General features: G+C 30.4%; 1 pseudogene; it reads right to left on the bottom strand.

Annotated features, from left to right (window-relative positions):
* Positions 1 to 5,566: 5,566 nt before the first annotated feature.
* LOC103831385 lies at positions 5,567 to 17,317 on the bottom strand (annotated as a pseudogene).
* Positions 17,318 to 19,880: the final 2,563 nt, after the last annotated feature.

Below are 19,880 nucleotides of genomic sequence, written 5' to 3' on the forward strand. Positions count from 1 at the left end.
CTTCGTAGGAAGTCTATATATATGTAGACTTCTTTTATTACGTGTAGACTTCCAAAGGATAGAAACGTAAAATACATTTCTGTTTTTTGTTTGGTCATAAGGGTTAAATAGTACTTTCACTACTCCTTTAGGTTGATTTTGCATTTGACTGAAAGTGGGGTATACTTTTACATTTGACTTGAATATTTGGGTTGGTTTTAGCAAATGTCCCATATTAAACATTCTATCTAACTTTATTTATTAATTGAAGTTTATTTGATTAATCAAAATATTTTAACAAATACATAATTCGATAATTTGTAACATTATGTATTTTAAAACTATATTTTCACATTCAAACTCAATAAAATATGGGTGTTTTTCAAAACCAACCCATATTTTCAAGTCAAACCCAAAACCAACCCCTTTTTTTTTGTTCATACTATTCATCAATAAAATTTCCATATTATCCTTATGTTTTTGAATTATTCACAAAATTGCCATTTTTATTTATTTTTTTATTAATTTCGAAATTAACAAAAAATCAAATACACCCTAACCATTTCTTCTTATTTACAAAAATGCCATCATCATCAATTTTTTCAACCACCATGAACCACCATTTTTGAGCTCTAAAGCTCTAGAATTCATTTTTCAACCACTTTTTCTTCTCATTATAACCCAAAAAACTTCATTTCCTCTCATCTCCTCTACATTTCCATCTAAAAAACTCTCATAACTATCATTTTCATAATCACAAACTTCATATTTTCGAGTTTCTTCATTAGTGAATCGTTAAAGATGCTTCTTTTTGCTCATATTTGGAGTTTGGACGGTTGAAAAGGTTGGAAACGAGCTTTACACATGAAAAATGTAACTATTTACATGGTTTTCGTTCTTTTTCAGATCTGTGTCGCGACGGTAGACTGTTTTGTATGTCTACGCCTCCGTGGAGACTTACGATGCAGTCTATTTGTCAACGCACGGGTTAGTTTTGCAATTGACCAGACAAATTTTTTTTCTAACGCAGACTTCCCCAGTAGTCTCCGTCTTTACCTTTGACAACAAAAATAAAACTTTCAGTAGACTTACTAAGACGTCTACCTAAAAAAGGTTAGTTTTTCATTTGACCGAACTTTTGACTTTTCAAAATAGACTTCAACGGAAGTCTACAAAATGTAGACTGCCAACGAAGTCTATAAAAGGCCAGTTTTGCATTTGACCAAAACTTTGACTTCGTGGAATAGGTTAGTTTTGTGTTTGACCAAAAAGTTTAAAAAGCAATCAAAAATTTATTAAATTGTAGATTTCATATGCAGTCTTCTTATCTTAAAAAAAAAAATGTAGACTGCGTATAAAGTCTACTTTTTTATTTTGGTCAAATGCAAAACCAACCCGTCGGATTTGAGAGTAGACTTCACAAGAAGTCTACACACCCGTAGACGTTCATTTTAATCTACTGATTTGAAGTCAAACTTGGTCAATTGCAAAACTAACCTCTTTCAAAAAAATTCAAACATGTAGACTGCACATGAAGTCTAGTTCTGAAAGTCAAATCTTGGATGAATTCTGGTCAATTGCAAAAAGTAACCTTTTTAAATTGTAGACTGAAATGAAAGTCTACATGTACAAAATTACAACTTTTATTCAACTATAGAAAGCAACCCGTAAAATGGTCAATTACAAAAACCAACCCAAAGAGTAGACCTATTTGACAGTCTACGTCTGTAAACTGAAAAGAACGTCAACATCTTCAGAGACTAAATATTAAGTCTTCATAGAAAAATCTATAAAAATGTGAATTTGTGTATTATTCATTAATTTTTTCTAGTTTTTTTGTTTGACAGTGTGTGTTAGTTAATCCTAATGGGTTTGAGTGATTTTAAAAATAATTTTTTTTTATAATTATGAAGGTATAATTCATTTGATTTGACAATGTTGTTAGCTAATAATTGTAGATGTATTTCTAAGTCTTCGTTTATAGTTTTGCTAGTAAGGCTGAGCTTGTTTCAAAGCTGAAGTCGGTGACTGTGGAATATAATTTTACATTTTCAGCATATAAGACAACAAAAACTCTGTATGTGGCTAAGTGTCGTGTTCAAGGATGTGGTTGGAAACTTAGAGCGAGTGTGAAGTATGGGCCAAAGACATTTTGGGTGACAAAATATTCGAAAAGGATGAAGAATCGGAAAGGTTGAAGAATGTTCTTTGTGCATGATGGTTGTACACATGGTAAACTTCTTGAAATGACACAAGAAGATTATGATCTGGACAACAAAATTGAGAAGATTGTGCTAACCTATTCCTTACCAAACATCATTTAAAACAAATGACTCCGAATAGGAATATACTCCTCTTATGCCTGTCACGAATAATCAACAAGTACGGAACTTGATCGAGTTATCTAAGACACACTTTGTACGCCTTTGTGTATCAAGCCTGCGCCAATACACTAAAAAAATTTGGATTGACTATATGTTAAATAATAAGTGTAGACGTTTTTGTAAATCTACAAATGTAGACTGCAGTTGAAGTCTACGTCGTAAATTCTATTAAAAGTGTATTTGTGTATTATTCATCATATTTTTTCATGATTTAATTATTTTACAGTGTATGTTAGTAAAATTTTAATGGTCTTGGATGAATTTCACAATTTAATGTGTTATAATTATACACTTGATACTTATTGTAAATTGTTTTGATTAGTGTTATTCTTGAAAATTTTTGGAAAAATTTTGTATAGATTTTTTTCTTCTCACATGTGTGTTAGTTATTATTTTAGCTTATGGTGGTTTTACTTGTTTGGTTGGTTAGATCTTGTGAAAAAATTGATATCTAACAAAAAATTAATAATATCATACAAGTGAAAACAACTAAAAATGAATACAATGTTTATAGATTATGCATTAAAAAATTATTTAAAAATTAATATTTTATTATGAAAGTTATTACAGAGCAATATATTAAAAAGTATTCTTGAGTATGTTTGATTTTTCATAATCTTGATGCTTCAAATAAAGTCTTGGAAAAAGTACCTGCCAAATAAGATAGAGTTATGAGAAAAACATAAGATAAAAAATGAAATCATATTTTAGTAGACTTTTTATTAAGTCTACGTAAAGTTATTGTTTAGTAGACTTTAGTTGAAGTCTACACTAATGGAAAATTTTCATATCTAAAAGTGTGCATTTAGAAAATTTGAAAATACTTTGTTCTGGAAAATATTTCAAAAATGGTTTTTTGTTATCCTTGTAACAAAGCAAAAAGATAATGTATGAATCTATAAATTTAGTTCATTATAAACACAAAATATCTTATAATGAATATATGGAAAGCTTACATTTTTGGGAAGATGATTTGAAAATATTGGAATAGAATACCTGCAAAATAAAATAAAATTTTAAAAAATAAGATAAAAATTAAAATCATATTTGAGTAAACTTCTAATGAAATTTGCTTAAAATTCAAGGCTAGTAGACTTCATTTGAAGTCTACCAGCCGTAAGTTTTAAGTAGATTTCAAATGAAGTCTACTCTATCAAAAAAAATAGATCTGAAAAATAATAGATTAAAAATATGAAATAAGTTTAAATCTAAAAAACTTTTAAAAATATGATTTAATAAACAAAATAGTTATAAATTAAAGACATATTAATATGAATTTTAATATGTAACTTTATTTGAATATAAATACTAGAACACATATTTTAAATCTATAGATGTAAACCTTACATTTCTAGGAGGAGAAGAGAACACCTATGGAAGAAAATACCTGCAAAATAAGATAAAATTATTAAAAAACATAGAAAAAAAATTAAAGTCATATTTTTGTAGACTTCCAATGAAGTCTGCTTAAACTTTGTTGTTTAGTAAATTTCATAAGAAGTCTGCAAGCGTTAGTAAACTTCTTTAGAAGTCTACACTGTCTGATAATTTTCAGATCTGAAAAAATCTATATATTTTGAAATGTGAAAATAATTTTAAATCTGAAAATACTTTACATAATAGAATTTATAAGGTAAACTAGTAGCAAATTAATGTAGAGAGCTTGATCTATAAATTTATTTGAATATAAACATGTAAATACATATTTAAAATCTATTAATCTAAAACTTACATTTTTAGAGGAGATGATGAAATCCATGAGTGATAATACCTACCAAAAAAAGATAATATTGTGAGAAATAAACATAAAAATACACATTTAAAATCTATAGATCTAAAACTTACATTTTTTAAAGGAGAAGATGAAAACCATGAATCATAATATCTAAAATGACAAGATAATATTGTGAGAAAGACTTGAGAAAATTTTAGAGAGAAAGAAGATAATGAGAGAGATTTAGAAACAATTGAGAGAATTTTAGAGAGAAGAGAAAAAGTTTTAGAGAGAAGGGAGAGAGTTTTAAGAACTTGTGCAGCCACTTTAGAGAGAGATTGAATAAATTTTGTTTATATAGGGAGACAAAAATGTAACTAGGTTAAAATTTACGATACTGTAGACTTCGTTTGAAGTCTACTAAAATTAAAATTTTGGAGTAGATCTATAACATAGTAGACCTTTTTGGAAGTCTACTATAATAATTTAATTATTATTGTTTATTCTTTATTATTTTAATAATTTTTATATATGATTTATTAAATTTATTTCTTTATTTTTTAATAGTTATAGTATATGATTTCACTTTTTTATTCGTAAGGAACTTAACTTAGTTTAAATATAATGATTTTTTGTAAAACAAATTGAAAAATATAGACTGAAAAAGACGTCTTCAGATAAATAGACTTTATTGTAGGTCTACGAAACCCTAAACCACAAATATCAAACCCTAAATGTTTTGCTTGATAATCAAAAAGTCTCATTTATACAAAATATAAACTACTAAACATTAATATGCAGATTTAAGTTAATAAAACAAAAAAAAAACAAAATCTAAAATCTAACCCTATGAAATCAACTACTAAAAGACATAACATGTTAGAACCTTTTGTTTCTAAACTATGAACATAGTCTAGCACATGATAACCAAATTAGTATATATTCTTCAAAATTGTTCGATTATATGAAATTTTAATTTATTTACTTCATATTATCCATTATATTGATGATTAGTTAAAAATATCACAATAATTATTTTTATACATTTTCAAAATTAAATTAGTAGACCAAATTAGAGTGTAGACTACAAAACAAGTCTATAAAGTAGACTTCGTAGGAAGTCTATATATATGTAGACTTCTTTTATTACGTGTAGACTTCCAAAGGATAGAAACGTAAAATACATTTATGTTTTTTGTTTGGTCATAAGGGTGAAATAGTACTTTCACTACTCCTTTAGGTTGGTTTTGCATTTGACTGAAAGTGGGGTACACTTTTACATTTGACTTGAATATTTGGGTTGGTTTTAGCAAATGTCCCATAAAATATATACTGGATTAAAAAATCAGGACCGCTAGATCCAGAGTGAACCTTAACGCGGTGGCATTGTTCGCCCTGGCTTCTAAACTAGCCTTGAACATGTGTTCACTAAACTTTATTTGAAATTTATGTTCACTAAACGTAGTTTAACTTATTGATTCAATCTTTATTATATGATATTCCACGACTCTTTCTACAATTGCAGTATGCATATTTTGAATATCCGGCTAAGAATACCATCACTGCAAAGAGACATATATATGAAACACTTTGGTAATCTTATGTCACTTTGGATTAGATTATCTTTGGGTGTTAACCTCCTTTGTTCAAGCTTTTTTTTTTGGCCTTGGTAGAGGTGACTTTAGATTTAGCTTTTGTAAAATTTAATTTTCATTACTATGAATCAAAAAGAGATAATAACAATAACCGGCTAAGTTGTTCTTTTTTTCTTAATTTTTACAAATCGTCGCTTTATAAGTTCTATCAAAATTTAACATTTTTTCTAAAGAAAATTTGATTTGAAAATGCTATTTATCATTTGTCAAAGCTACTTTTCACACTTTCATCATCTATATATGCTTTGCTATAATCGTAATTCTTATAGTTTCCATGATCTTTTTATTTATAATACTACATTTTTTAATATCACACCACAAAGATTGAACGTTCTGATCGATACTAATTAAAATCGTGAAAAGGAGAAATATTTCGGTAATGATTTGTGTGTCTCTTAGAAGAAGATTATATAAATATTACATATGTATACAACATGAAGCATATCTATATACTTAAGTACAAAATATTGTCTAGAATAATTATCACTGATTTTAGGGAAGCAAATTGATGTGAATCCCTAAACATATGGTCACTCATGACTCAACTTACGGAAACTAATTGATTTAAATTTTTTATTAGAAAAAATATGATATTCCAACACATAAACTCAATGAAAATGGTTGGCTCACATGTGAGACAGAAAAGATATGATCTTTGAAATTTCCCTTTTGGCACTCAATCTAATAAAAAAATAGTAACCATTACAGAAACTGGTAGCTCCAAAAAAGCCGTTATTTTCTCTGCCTACCATTCACATCTCACATGATCTCTGTCGAATTTGGCTAGTCTGAAAATAGATAACATCATTCATGCAGTTCATGGAAACAAATATAGTATCTTTTTTTAGGGCTAGAATTCAATATTAGGTTATTCACATGTTGATAAGTCTTTGATTTGTAAACTATAAAACTCACTGCTTATTAGTGAACGCAGTACCCATAAATCATTGGAAGTTGAACATAAAATCGGTAGGTGATAGAAAAACTATTGAAAGTTGACAATGTAATGCTCCGAGTTGATGCCTCTGCCATCGAACCCAAACATCTTTATTGTGCTACTCAACCAATATTCCCGTTGAATATGAAAGAGTATCATGGGTAACAACTGAAACGGACAGTGCAAAACAGAGTGGGTATGAAGAGAAGACATTGGGCCAGGGATAACGTTTATATAAAGAAACCAAAGATATGTGCCAACGCTAAAACAAAGGCCCAAAATGGAAACTGCAGACGACATATGTTTTCTCTCGAATTTCAGATGCTAAGTCCATTGTATGATGGAGTTTCAGAATTTGCAGTGTCAATTTGGTGCGAACAGCTCAAGAACTGGATAAAATGGCTGAAAAAGAAAACTACTGTGGAACGATCTTAATTGATCTTTTAAAGGCCCTACTAAGCCTTGGCAAAAAAAACGGGGACCAAAGACCCGAACCGGAACGGAACAGAATATTCAAAACCAGAACCGAAGACCCGAACAGGAACCGAATCGAAACTTTCGAATACCTGAATGGTTTTTATATTTCTATATCTGGAATAACATGCTCCTGAAAGAACCGAACGGATACCCGAATATATTAAAATATTAATTATATATATATAAAACATAACTATATATATTTATAGTTTAAAAATCTTTTAAAAGTATCAGAAAATATTTGAGAAAAAACTAAATTATTATAAAGTATCGGAATTACTAGAAAGTATCCAAAAGTATGCGTATGCGGATATTTTTATCCGAAATCGTCCAAAGTAATCCGAAATATCCAAGATTTTTATCTAAACATCTTAATTACTCGATATTTTACCCAAATTACTCGAACTACTTGAAATAACAAAACAAATTGGAATCGATAAGAACTAATTTTTTTCCAGTTCCTAGTTTTACTATCTGAACTGAATCAAACTCGAAAGTACCCAAACCGAACCCGAACCGAAAATATGTTATGTAGTAAATGAATCCTCTAGCCTCCTACCCAAACTACCCAGCACCCAAACCAAACCGAATCGAACCAATATCCGAAATGCTCAGGCCTAGGCTCTTCTTCCTTCTTTAAACTGTAAGTCTTTACTGTTTTAATTGTATTTAGGAAATATGATTTCGGTTATGAAATTTTAAATGTAACATCCAACATATCTTCATTTTTTGTTCGAATAAAAATTATTTATAGGTGATTCACAAGAATCACAACCTCAAGTACAATGTCGATAAATCTTTGATTGATAGACAATAAAATTCATAAAGATATATAGGTGAAGTGATACATTTATTTATGAATACAAACCTCTTAAATAATTGAAAGTTGAGAGGTGAAAAGGAAATATAGACAAGTAATGTTATTGAAAGTTGTCTTTTAAATAATTTTCTTAAGCTGGATCTCCTCCAAAGACTACCTTTTTGATACCTTGAGGATGAAAGATGACAATGTAACTCTCCCAATCGGTGCCTTATTTTTTGTCAGCTCCCAATCAATGCCTCTCACATTAATCCAAACATCTTTCTCTATTCCATTGACAATTTCTGAAGCAGACTCCTTGTATAGGTGTCGTCAAACCTTGTATAAACTATTTTACTCGGTAATATGATTCTTATTTAACTTAATTAAAGGAACAAGTATAAGTAATGTTATTTACCGAGCTTGAAAGAACAAGGCTGATATCTTTTAGCTAGGGACTCAAAAATTATTTAGCTTCCTCTTGCCATTAATGCATAATGGGGAGTGTGTCTCCGCTTCTCCTCCTCCATTTTTTGGTCTCTCTTTCTTGTTTCGCTATAGTGTTGGATACATAGGAGGTGAAACTTTCTATGGAACCATGGAATTTTATTACGATCTAAGTCTTTCGTTGTTTCTCTCAATATTGCTGAGAGAAGAAGTCCATCAACTTGCCAAGTCGCAGGGGGTTTGGATTAGATTATGAAGTGACATTGTAAATTTTGAGTTCTGGTACATTAACACGACCGTGCTTTAACATGGCTGCTATAGTTGCGTTCACAACCAAATCAACAGGTATCAAGTCAAAGTAAGATTGATAATCTCCCGGCAAGTGAGGGATATGGTCTTTTGCATAGGCCAAGATTAAAGGAGCACTCATTATAATTTTCAGTAAAATTAAACCATTAATAAGCCTATAAACTCAATTAATTTTCTTAAGATTTTAAATTATTATTATTAAATAATAAAAAACTTTATATAAACACCATACAAATCTAGCTTTGTGAAACATGTTTTTCCCAAAACATTTTTTTCCCAAAATATATTTTTCCCAAAAACATTTATTTTCCCAAAACATGTTTTTCCCAAAAACATTTATCTTTGTGATTCAGAGGTAATAATATTATATAGGTTTTGACTGGTTAGCATTTTTAGAGTTAACAGAAGAGGTAAAAAAAATATTACTCTCACTTATTCTATAAAATTATCGATCAAAAAGAATTATATTTTTCCTTAGGTACTTTAAGTTACTGTTTAAATAGAAAAAAATGCATTAATTATTACTCTAGTCTCTAACTGTGACGAGGATAACACTTTCTCTTTTTCCCATTTTTTTTTCTTCTCATTTTCACTCTTTATATTCTCTCTTTTACTTTATAATAAAGTCATTTTCATTCTTTATATTCTCTCTTTTACTTTATAATAAAGTCATTTTCACTCTTTATATTCTATATTTTACTCAATAAATTACGAGTCACAGACATGTCTACCAGTCTTGGGAAAGGAAAATCACTAACCTTATTCTTGGAGCAACTAGCAAGCCAGGGAAAGGCTCTTTGTATGAACTTTCGGTAATACTAGGCCTTAGACTGGAGTTTCAAAGCAAAAATATATACTAAAACAATGACAAAGGAGTAAAAAACGGATCAGTTTCAGTTTTCAAAATAGAATCTTCAAGAAACCCATTTGTTACTGTTTTACCCTTTGTCTACTCTTAAATGGTTTACTTTTCTAAAAAAAAAAAATGTATAAAACTGTATATAATTAAAATATTATTATTATTAAGATCAGAACCTACCTACTTTTGAGATATTAACCGTTGCGGTTGCACTAATGATCACTACAGGACGATCTCCTCTTTGGTTGTGAATTATACTCACCCATGGCTTTTCCGAATGTGTAAGTGTTTTCCCAGCCGTAGGCCCGTAGTGTTGAGCTCTGATTTCTGATAAGATAAATTTCAGATATTGTACGTAAGAATGTATAGAAAGAAATTAATTGTTTCTAACTGATGATTCTTACCTTTCCATACCAAGTTCTTTCAACTTTTAATTTTCTTCACTGCCATGGAACATTCTTACAGCTTCTGAAGCTAGTTTCAGTTCAAGTTCGATGTTCAAGTCGAAGTTATGTTTTCTCCAATTGGGAGAGTAGTCTCACGTACTTTTCCTTCTTTCTTACCAGTCACGTAAGCTATATAAAAAAAAAACAGGTTCTGAAACTTCTCTTAACAAAAACCATTTTTGTTTGCCAAAATATAAACTCATACCAGTTGAATAACTGAGAAAAAAGTTAGTTTTCTTGCACTCCTTGGCAAAGCTCAAGATCCGACCAGGTCCAATTTCGTTGACACTTAAAGCTGAATCGTGTATCTGTTTGCGTTTGCTTGGATTAGAAGCAAGTGTTTGTTTGCAAGAAAAAACAAGAACAGACCAATAGAAAGAGTGTAAGTACGTGTCTTCAAATGTGGTGCTACCTCCACAGCTTATAGTGACATCAATCTCATCACTAATCTTGGCTGCTTTTTCAGAGACGAACCCTAGATTTTCTTGTGCAATATCTCCAATTACTAGAATTTACTGACCAATCCGATTTAGAAAGGTGGTGTAGTGAAGAACTTGGTTTGTGGGTTCAGATGTTGTTGTTGCTTGACAAAAACAATTTGATGTAATTTGTTTGTTTATTTGAACCTGTTAAGTGTAACCATTTGCAAAAACAAATTCATCAAACTGGAAACCGAACGTATGATGGAGTTTTCTGACGAGTTTCAGATGCTAAGTCCAGTGTATGATGGAGTTTCAGAATCTGTAGCATCGAGGGTGTTAATTTGGTATGAACAGCTCAAGAGAAAACATCTTATTATGTTGGGTGTTTCCTTGCGTAGGCACACGGAACTACAAGTCTTTACTGTTCTAATCGTATTAAAGAAATATAATTCAGCTGGTCCCTCTACATTATTTATCATATGTCATCGTTACAATGATTCTATCGTTTTAAATGATAACATGGCTTGAAACTAATTGTGACATGAATATTTACATTTAATACTGATTTATATTATTGGTAAGTTTCTTAAAATATAGTAATAATTCATAAATCGTCATTAATATAATAATAAATAATATAATAATAGAAATAAAAATAATAATAATAATTTATAATTCTCAAAACAATATTTAATTTTAGGGATATTTCAAATATGACATAAAATTTCAAGTCAAACACAAAAATAACTCATGTTTTTTCAAAAACTTTATTTTTTTCCTATTCATCTTACTCTTACAAGTTCGAGTTATTCACAAAAAATTTACTACTTTTTTTCTTTCTTTTTTGAAAATGAGTCATTTACCTTATCGTCCTCATCTTCACCAAGTACATTTATTGTCATTGCCATCAATACACTAGTTACCATGAACAACCAATTTGAAACTCTTAATGCACCAGAATTTTGATTTTTACTCTTATATTTCATTATTTATGCACACAAATTACATCTCTTTCACTTTCTCTTTAAATTCATCCAAAAAACCAATATTTTAATTCCAAGCTTTGTAAGGTTCATAGAGAATTTGTGGTCATTAACGACTTGAGAGCTTTTATTGTGAAGTTTTGGGTGCTTGGAAAAGCTAAGCAAGTCATCTCACAGGTTTAAAGTATGAAATCGAAAATCGTATTTTTCTCAGATCTGTTTGCAAAAGACTTTCCGAAGAGTTTGCTAGATGTGTTCTCCATCAAAAAGACTTCTAGGAAAGTCTTCAAACTTTCCTTTATTAAGAAAAAACCAAAAAATCCCAGAGAAGACTTCTCGAAAAATCTTCTCGGATAAACAAGTTAGTTTTGTAATTGACCGAAGTTTGTCAGAAAATTTAACTTTGTATAGAAGACTTCTCGGGAAAACTTCTATAGAAGTCTTCTGAAAGTTTTTCCGAAGTCTTCTCACGGTCACAGAAGTCTGTGTGGGTTACTTCCACACCCTAACCTAATCAAATAACTAACTAATAGCATAAAACAATTCATTAAATTTAAAATCAACTTATTAAAAATTTAATATACACAAAACTAAACATATGTAAGTTAATTTTTTTAAAGTTAAGATTCCAAAATCTAACTCTAAATACAAACAATATTATAACATATGTTACCAAACCCTAAAACAAACTCTTATGGAGTCTTCCAGAACCTATAATCAAATAACTAAGCAAAAAACACTTCCTTAAACTTTAAAGAAACTTAGAAAACGTTTAAATCAAATTATTAGATAGCTACTAAACACATATAGGTCAAATTAAAAAAAAGAAATTCAAAAGATAATATTTCAAAATCTAACCATAAAAACACCAACAATAAATAACATATGTTACTAAGCCCTAAGCAAAGGCTATCATGACTCGATCTACATCCACTCATCTATGTTAAAAATAATTCAATTTAGTAAAATTAGATTTTGATCATTTAAAAATGTTTATTAATACATGATTTTGATTTTTTCCCTTTCAAAATATTTTTGATAAAATTTATTTTTTACATTTAAGATCTAATACATAAGAAGACTCCATCTAGAAGACTTCCGCTATAAAACTTCTGGAAGACTTCGATTTAGGCAGGAAACTTAAATTATTCTAAAATTTAGGTGGTATATGTCAGAAGACTTCTTAGATAGTGTTTTGTGAGTCTTCCAGATCATATAATCAAATAACAAACCAAAAAACATTTTCTTAAACTTAAAAGATACTTAGAAAGTGTTAAAATCCAGTTATTAGATAGTCACTAAACACATATCGGTCAAATTAAAAAAAAAAAATAAGATTTCAAAATCTAACCCTAAAAATACGAACAATGCTACTATGTATGTTTCCAAACCCTAAACCAATGACTATCATGACTCAACATTCACTCATCTATGATGAAAATAATTCAGTTTTAGTAAAACTAAATTTACATCATTTAAAAATATTTATTATTACATGATTTTAATTTTTTCTCCATCAAAATATTTTTTATAAGAAATTTAAATTATATTTAAAATCTACCGAACGAGAGAACTTACAAAGAACTCTTCTCGAGAAAACTTTTTTGTCATAAGAAAGTTGTTGTAATTTCACTAGTTTTTTGGGTTACTGTTGCATTTAATTGAATTTGGGGTAGCTTTTTCTATTCAAAATCAAGTTTTGAATCATTTTTGGAAATTTTCCCTTAATTCTATTTCTTAATCATATAATTTTTACTACTAAAAAATTCTTCAAAATTTTATACATTTTTTTTAAATTGTAATTTTATAACTTCAATATCATTAGTTTCTTATAATATCTAAAAAAATAGAGATATTATTTGTTTTACTTTTGATAGTTATTTACCTAACAAATTTTTCTCTTAATTTTACAGAATTTTATTTAATATATTTTAACTAAAATAAATAGATTAAAACATCTTTCCAAGAATATAATTCTAAATATATACAGATATATTATTAAATTTAAATTTAAATAAAAAATATTTATTTTATCTTAATTTTACATATAATTAAATTTAAATTTAAAATTAAGCATTGTAAGCAAATAATAAAATATAAAAGTTAACAAAATTTCATTTTTAAAATATAATTTTTATTTTAAATTTTTATTTCTGCACATGGTTCAGGAAAATAACTAGTGAACTTTTAAATGTGACATCAATCTTTTTGGTACAAATGGATTATATATAGTGATTCACATCCAAAGTGTCGATAAATCTTTGATTGATACAGTTATTTATGAATACAACAGCCGTATTAGATTATTGAAAGTTGAAAAGGAAATATGGACATAATGTTATTGAAAGTTGTCTTTTAAATCATTTTCTTTAGCTGGATCTTCCACCAAAGACAACCCTTTTGATACCTTGAAGATGAACTTTGATAATGTAACTCTCCCAATCAATGTCTCTCACATCGAACCCAAACATTTTTCTCTCTTCCATTGACATCTCCTGAAGCAGACTCCTTGTATTTCTGTCGTCAAACCTGGTATAACTATTTTGGTGAGTAATATGATTCTTATCTAGCTTAATTAAACGAACAAGTAAAAGTAATGTTATTTACCGAGTTTGAAAGAACATGTAAGGCTGATATATTTTTGCTAGGGACTCAAAATACTTCAGCTTCCTCTTGCCCTTCATGCTCAATGGGGTATGTGACTCTGCTTCTCCTTCACCATTATTCGTCTCTCTTTCTTGTTTTACTATAGTGTTGAATACAGAGGAGGTGAAACTTTCTATGGAACTGTGGAATTTTATACGATCTAACTCTTTCGTTGTTTCTCTCAATGGAGAATCAAGCAAATGTTGTTGAGAGAAGTCCATTAACTCGCCAAGTGTCAAGGGGTTTGGATGAGATGTTGAGGTGACATTGTAAAGTTTGAGTTCTGGTACATTACCACAACCGTGCTTTGACATGGCTGCTATAGTTGCGTTCACAACCATATCAACAGGTATTATATCAAAGTAAGATTGATAATCTCCCAACAAGTGAGGGATGTGATCTTTTCCATAGGCCAAGATTAGAGGAGCACTCATCCTGTTGTATATTACAAAAACAAATTGTTGAAACAAAAACCTACTTAGTTCCACTAAAATAATGTTTTCATATTTTCACCCATATTGAAAATATGATTATTATAGATGTGCATCCTTTTATATGATTTTCGTTTGCAGTAGAGCTATACAGAAAAAAATCCAATTAACTGATTTTTTTTCAAAAAAAAACTTACTACATATTATTAAATAATAGAATTTACATAAAAAATTATTTTTGTGAAATATTTTTTAAGCATTTATTTTGTAGAAAATAAGTAAAATTATAAATATACTTTGACGAGTTGGCATTTTTAGAGTAAACAAAAAGGCGAAAATGATTTCTCTCACTTATCCTGTAAAATTGCTAATCAAGCATAATTATATTTATTTTTTAGTAAAAAAAAATATATTTTCTTAGTTACTTTAGTTATTGTTTAAATAGAAAAAAATACATACACTTAATCTATATTTGATAAGGGTTACATTATTTCTTTCTTTTTTTTCTCTTTCTCGTTTAATTTTTTCCGCTTTTCACTTCTTAGCCATAGTCTCTATTTGTCTTGGGAAAAGAAAATCATTAACCTTATTCCTTGGAGCCAGCTAGGGAAAGGCTCTTTGTATGAACTTTCGATAATACTAGGCCTTATGATCACTACAGGGAGATCTCCTCTTTGGTTGTGAATTATAGACTCACCCATGGCTTTTGTGAATGTGTAAGTATTTTCCCAGCCATAGTGTTGAGCTCTGTTTTCTCATCATAAGATAAAATTACAGATGTTTATGTAAGAATGTGTAGAAAGAAATAAATGTTTCTCATTGATCCTCACCTTTCCATACCAAGTTCTTTCAATTTTTTATTTTCTTCACTGCCATGGAACATTCGTACAGCTTCTGAAGCTAGTTTCAGTTCAAGTTCGATGTTCAAGTCAGAAGTTATGTTTTCTCCAATTGAGAGAGTAGTCTCTGGTACTTTCCCTTCTTTCTTACCAGTCACGAAAGCTATATAACAAAAAAAACAGGTTTTGAAACTTCTCTTAACAAAAACCTATTTTTTCCAAAATATAATTTTTTACCAGTTGAATAATGGAGAAAAAGTTTCAGTTTCTTGCAGTCCTTGGCAAAGCTCAAGAGCCGACCAGGTCCAAGTGCGTTGACACTTAATGCTGAGTCGTATCTGTTTTCATTTACTTGGGTTAGAACTTAGAAAGAAGTGTTTGTAAACACAAAAATAGAGCAAAAGAAAGAATGGCATGCAATACCTGTCATCAAATGTCGTTCGACCTCCACAGCTTATAATGACATCAATCTCATCACTAATATTGGCTGCTATTTCAGAGTCGAACCCTAGATTTTCTTGTGCAATATCTCCCAGTACTGGGATCAACTTGCTCTTCATGAAGTCTTCATAAGAGCTACCGTGGATTTGCTTCAGAAGCTTGAATAGATCCGAGCTTATGATCTGTGTGGAACAGTTGGATAGAGAATTAAAGAAGCAAAAAGAGTTTGAGTAAATCGACATGATGATATTGAAGGTTGGTCCTCGATAAAGCTTTGATGAAACATTCGTCTTGACCACAAAATTTTAAATGCTATAATATTTATCGAACCATCATTCCCAAATTGTATGTTAAGATTTCTATTAAAATAATTATGACCCCTAAATCTTAAGGCCGACCCATGATATTGAAAACAAAACCTCATCATAGAGTCTCTTGTTGGCTGATTCTTGATCGTTTGCTTTTATCAAAAGAAAGATCTTCCCAATCTCAGGACTTGCCCTCAACAATTTCTAAATCAGAACTGCAAGCAAACAAACGAAAATCAGTTTACTTGGACGAGAAAAAAAAAGGCAGTTTTAGGGTTTCTCTTACCTTTAGCAAGAAACCCTGTTGCACCGGTTACTAGATAGCTTTTCCCTTTTAGGAAACGGACGATTCCAACTCCATCACTGACACTAATTGTTTCTGTCTCATGCATCGTAACATGCGTCATAGGTTTCAACGATGTCTCACCGTAACAACAAGTTTGGACTCTACGATTCGCCAGTGGCAAACGACGAGCCAATAAGTGGTTAGGCTTGCCAGGGAAAGAGGAGAAGAAGCTGGCACCATCCACTCTGATGGCATTGCTGGTAGCTAACTGATTAGTGATAGTCATTTTTAGTAACAAATGGAATGCTTTTAATTTAGTTTTCTTTGGTGCTTTGGAGGGTTCTTGTGTGAGAATATATATAGAAAGTGGAAAACCGAGACGATGGATTTGAATATTGGATCATATTTTGTATAATTTATTGATATTTTACATATATTTCATGATGTCGCCTTGTGGAAAACAAGCTCTAGAAATATTAAACTATGTCTCTATTATTCAAATTTCAATGTATTAACAAAGAATTTCTAATATAGTCATTTTTTTATGAAGTCTTTGATCCAATCAGTTTTAGAAAAGATCATCTAGAAACCTATCAGTAATTATGCGGAAGCTAATGAATGGAATATAATATAAACATGTGGAGTGCCTGCTTAGTACTATAAATAGTTGACAAAAAATATGGACCCTCTAATTAGTTAATTTAGAAAATATTATTAGAAAATAAATTAAATGGGAAACATTTTAAACACACAAATTAATTTTACTTTATTCCCTAAAATCCCTTTTAAAAAGACCGTAATTTATAATTATAGTATCTTACAGTATATTTTATATACTTTACAATTCAAATAACCAGCTTGGTTTAAGAAAATGTTAAATATTTTAAATACTACGTTCGTCCTCACTTCTAAACCGACAGTGAGCATGTGTTCCCAATAACCACCCCCCCCCCCCCCCCCCCCCCGCCCCCCCCCCTCCTTAGAGTTATTCTCTCCACCTCTATATGTTCGTCCACCTCTATATGTTCTTAATCGTATCAGCTGGTCTCCACATTCTCTTTCTACAGGAGTTTTGAACTCTTTGAAGACTCTAAGTGCCTTTGGTTTGTTAGACAAGAAGAAAGTCCAACATTTGCGACTAAAAATCATCAAAAAATAGTAATGTATATCTTACCACTTTCAGAAATAGGTGAAATTGGCCCAAAAATGCCACTGTGTTCCAGCTCTAGTCATTTGCTTGATCTCCATACACTTTATTCTGAATGTTTTCTTTAATATGTTTTCCCTTCACGTACACTTCACACACTGTTCCATCCTTGTTGATCTTGGCAAGCCTCTCACCATTTTTTCTCAGACAAAGTTAACAGGTTGTTGTGCGAGAGATGACTAAGCCTCTTTTGCCAGGTTTCACCAACCACTTTTAGAGGACTCTACATTTGATTAGCTTGTAACTCTTATCTAGGTCCTTTAACACCAGCTGTGACCACGAACATTCTTTTTGAAGTCATCGTTGAGAGCATGATCAGTCTTCTTTGTTGCTTATGGAAAATCTCACAAGCATTATCCTCAACTATGATCCTCGATCTCTTATGTTGCAATTGTCCCACACTCAGCAGGTTGTTCTTCAGGCTAGGCACAAAATATACTGTTGAGATCACCTGAGTTGTGTCGTTGATTAAGTCTGATGTTACCTCTTCCTTCAACATGCATTCGCCTGTTATCTCCTAGCTTGACTTGCTGACGAAACTTGTCATCAAACTTAATAAACCACTCCGTGGTTCCACACATGTGGTTGCTGCAACCTGAGTTAAGGTACCAGACATACATTTCTTCTACTTCTACATGAGCCATGAGGAATACATCTTCCTCCAGTTTTTCATAGTTAGTTGTCCTCTTCTAACTTGGACATTCATTCTTAAAATGATTCAACTTGTGACATTTGTAGCATTCTATATTTCTCATGTCAAAGCTTGGACCTCCCTTGTCATGACCTCCTATGTATCCTCCTCTTCTTCGGTAATGAGAGTAACCACCTCTTGATTGTATTCAGGATAGCCATCTCAACCTCTTCCTCGTTCCATCCTCAAAACATGCTCTTCACCACCAGCTTTGTAGAGATTTTGTTTGTGTATTGGTAAAGAACTTTGTAGTTCATCCACGAACAGCTCCTTGATTTCCTTTAATTCTTTAATTTCACATACGACGTATGTGAACCTTTAAACTAGAGTTCTCGGATTTTTTCGACTATCTTATCATCCGTTTTATATGCACCCGTCAGTATCACATTCCTCTCTGATCGTGGAACTCCAACTTCAATGCTCCCACCATTCTTTTGATCGTAAAAGTTTCTCCATGAGCATTGTCCAATGCTCATAATCTCCCTTGAATTTTGGTACACTCAACAACGACTCATTATCACTCATTTCACATTTTTCCTCGACCACTTGTAGAATAAGGAACAAAGAATGACTGAATGCTTTTGTTTTTTCTTGTTAGTCGTAGAAAGCAACACATAGTTCTTAAATAGAGCTAAGATAACAATTACTCCTAAAAACTAGCTAACGACTAAAAGTCACTTTCTATAACAGAGGAAGACTCATTGGCCCAAGCCAATGAAGTCTATGCTTCTAGCTGTTTTATGTATTAAGAAATTTTCGCCACAAAATTTATAAAACATTGGCTTAGTCTAATGGTGTAAGCTCATGAAAATGGTCTTAGGTGCACATATTCTTGTTTTTTTTTAAAGAAAAAAGTGGCCACTTTTCTCTTATTGCTTCTAACCTCCTAAAACATAGGATCGGTTCTAGGAAGATTTATTCAAAAATGGAAATTGCAAACAACTTGAACTAACTACCTAACTGCAAACAACTTGAACTAACTAGCTAAAGACTCTATAACCTTTTATTCTTCAAGACATTAGAAAATTAGATTAAAAGAAATTAAAATAATCTACAAAGAAAATATTTTATGTAAAAAATCCATAAATCGTGTGCCTAAGTATAAAGTTGTGACAAGGAGAATATTCCTGTAATGATTTTCGTGGCTCTTATAAAAAGATTACACATGTAACTGAAGCATATCTAAATACTTAAATACAAAAAGTCGTCTAGAATATTTTTTAATGATAATACGGAAGCTAAATGATGTGAATCCCTAAACATATGCTCACTAAACTTACGAAGACTAATTGATTTGGTCTTTTATTATATGCATCCCAACACATAAACTCAATAAAAATGGTTGGAATTCACATGTGAGAAAAGAGAAGTCATGAGCTTCCAAATATGCCTTTTGGTACTCAATTATCATTAAAAAAACCATTATTTCTGACTACCGCTCATATCTCCCATAGTCCCATGATGTCTGTAGAATGTAGCAAAGCTTCAAAATATAAAGTTATTTTTTCTTTTGGACAACATCTTATTTTATTAAATTGTAAACGGGGAATACAGTAATCAATCAACCAACATGGTGGAATAACAAAAACAGAAGATAGATAATTCGATTCATAACTTTTC

Source organism: Brassica rapa, chromosome A07, assembly GCF_000309985.2.
Source record: "Brassica rapa cultivar Chiifu-401-42 chromosome A07, CAAS_Brap_v3.01, whole genome shotgun sequence".
Taxonomy (NCBI): domain Eukaryota; kingdom Viridiplantae; phylum Streptophyta; class Magnoliopsida; order Brassicales; family Brassicaceae; genus Brassica; species Brassica rapa.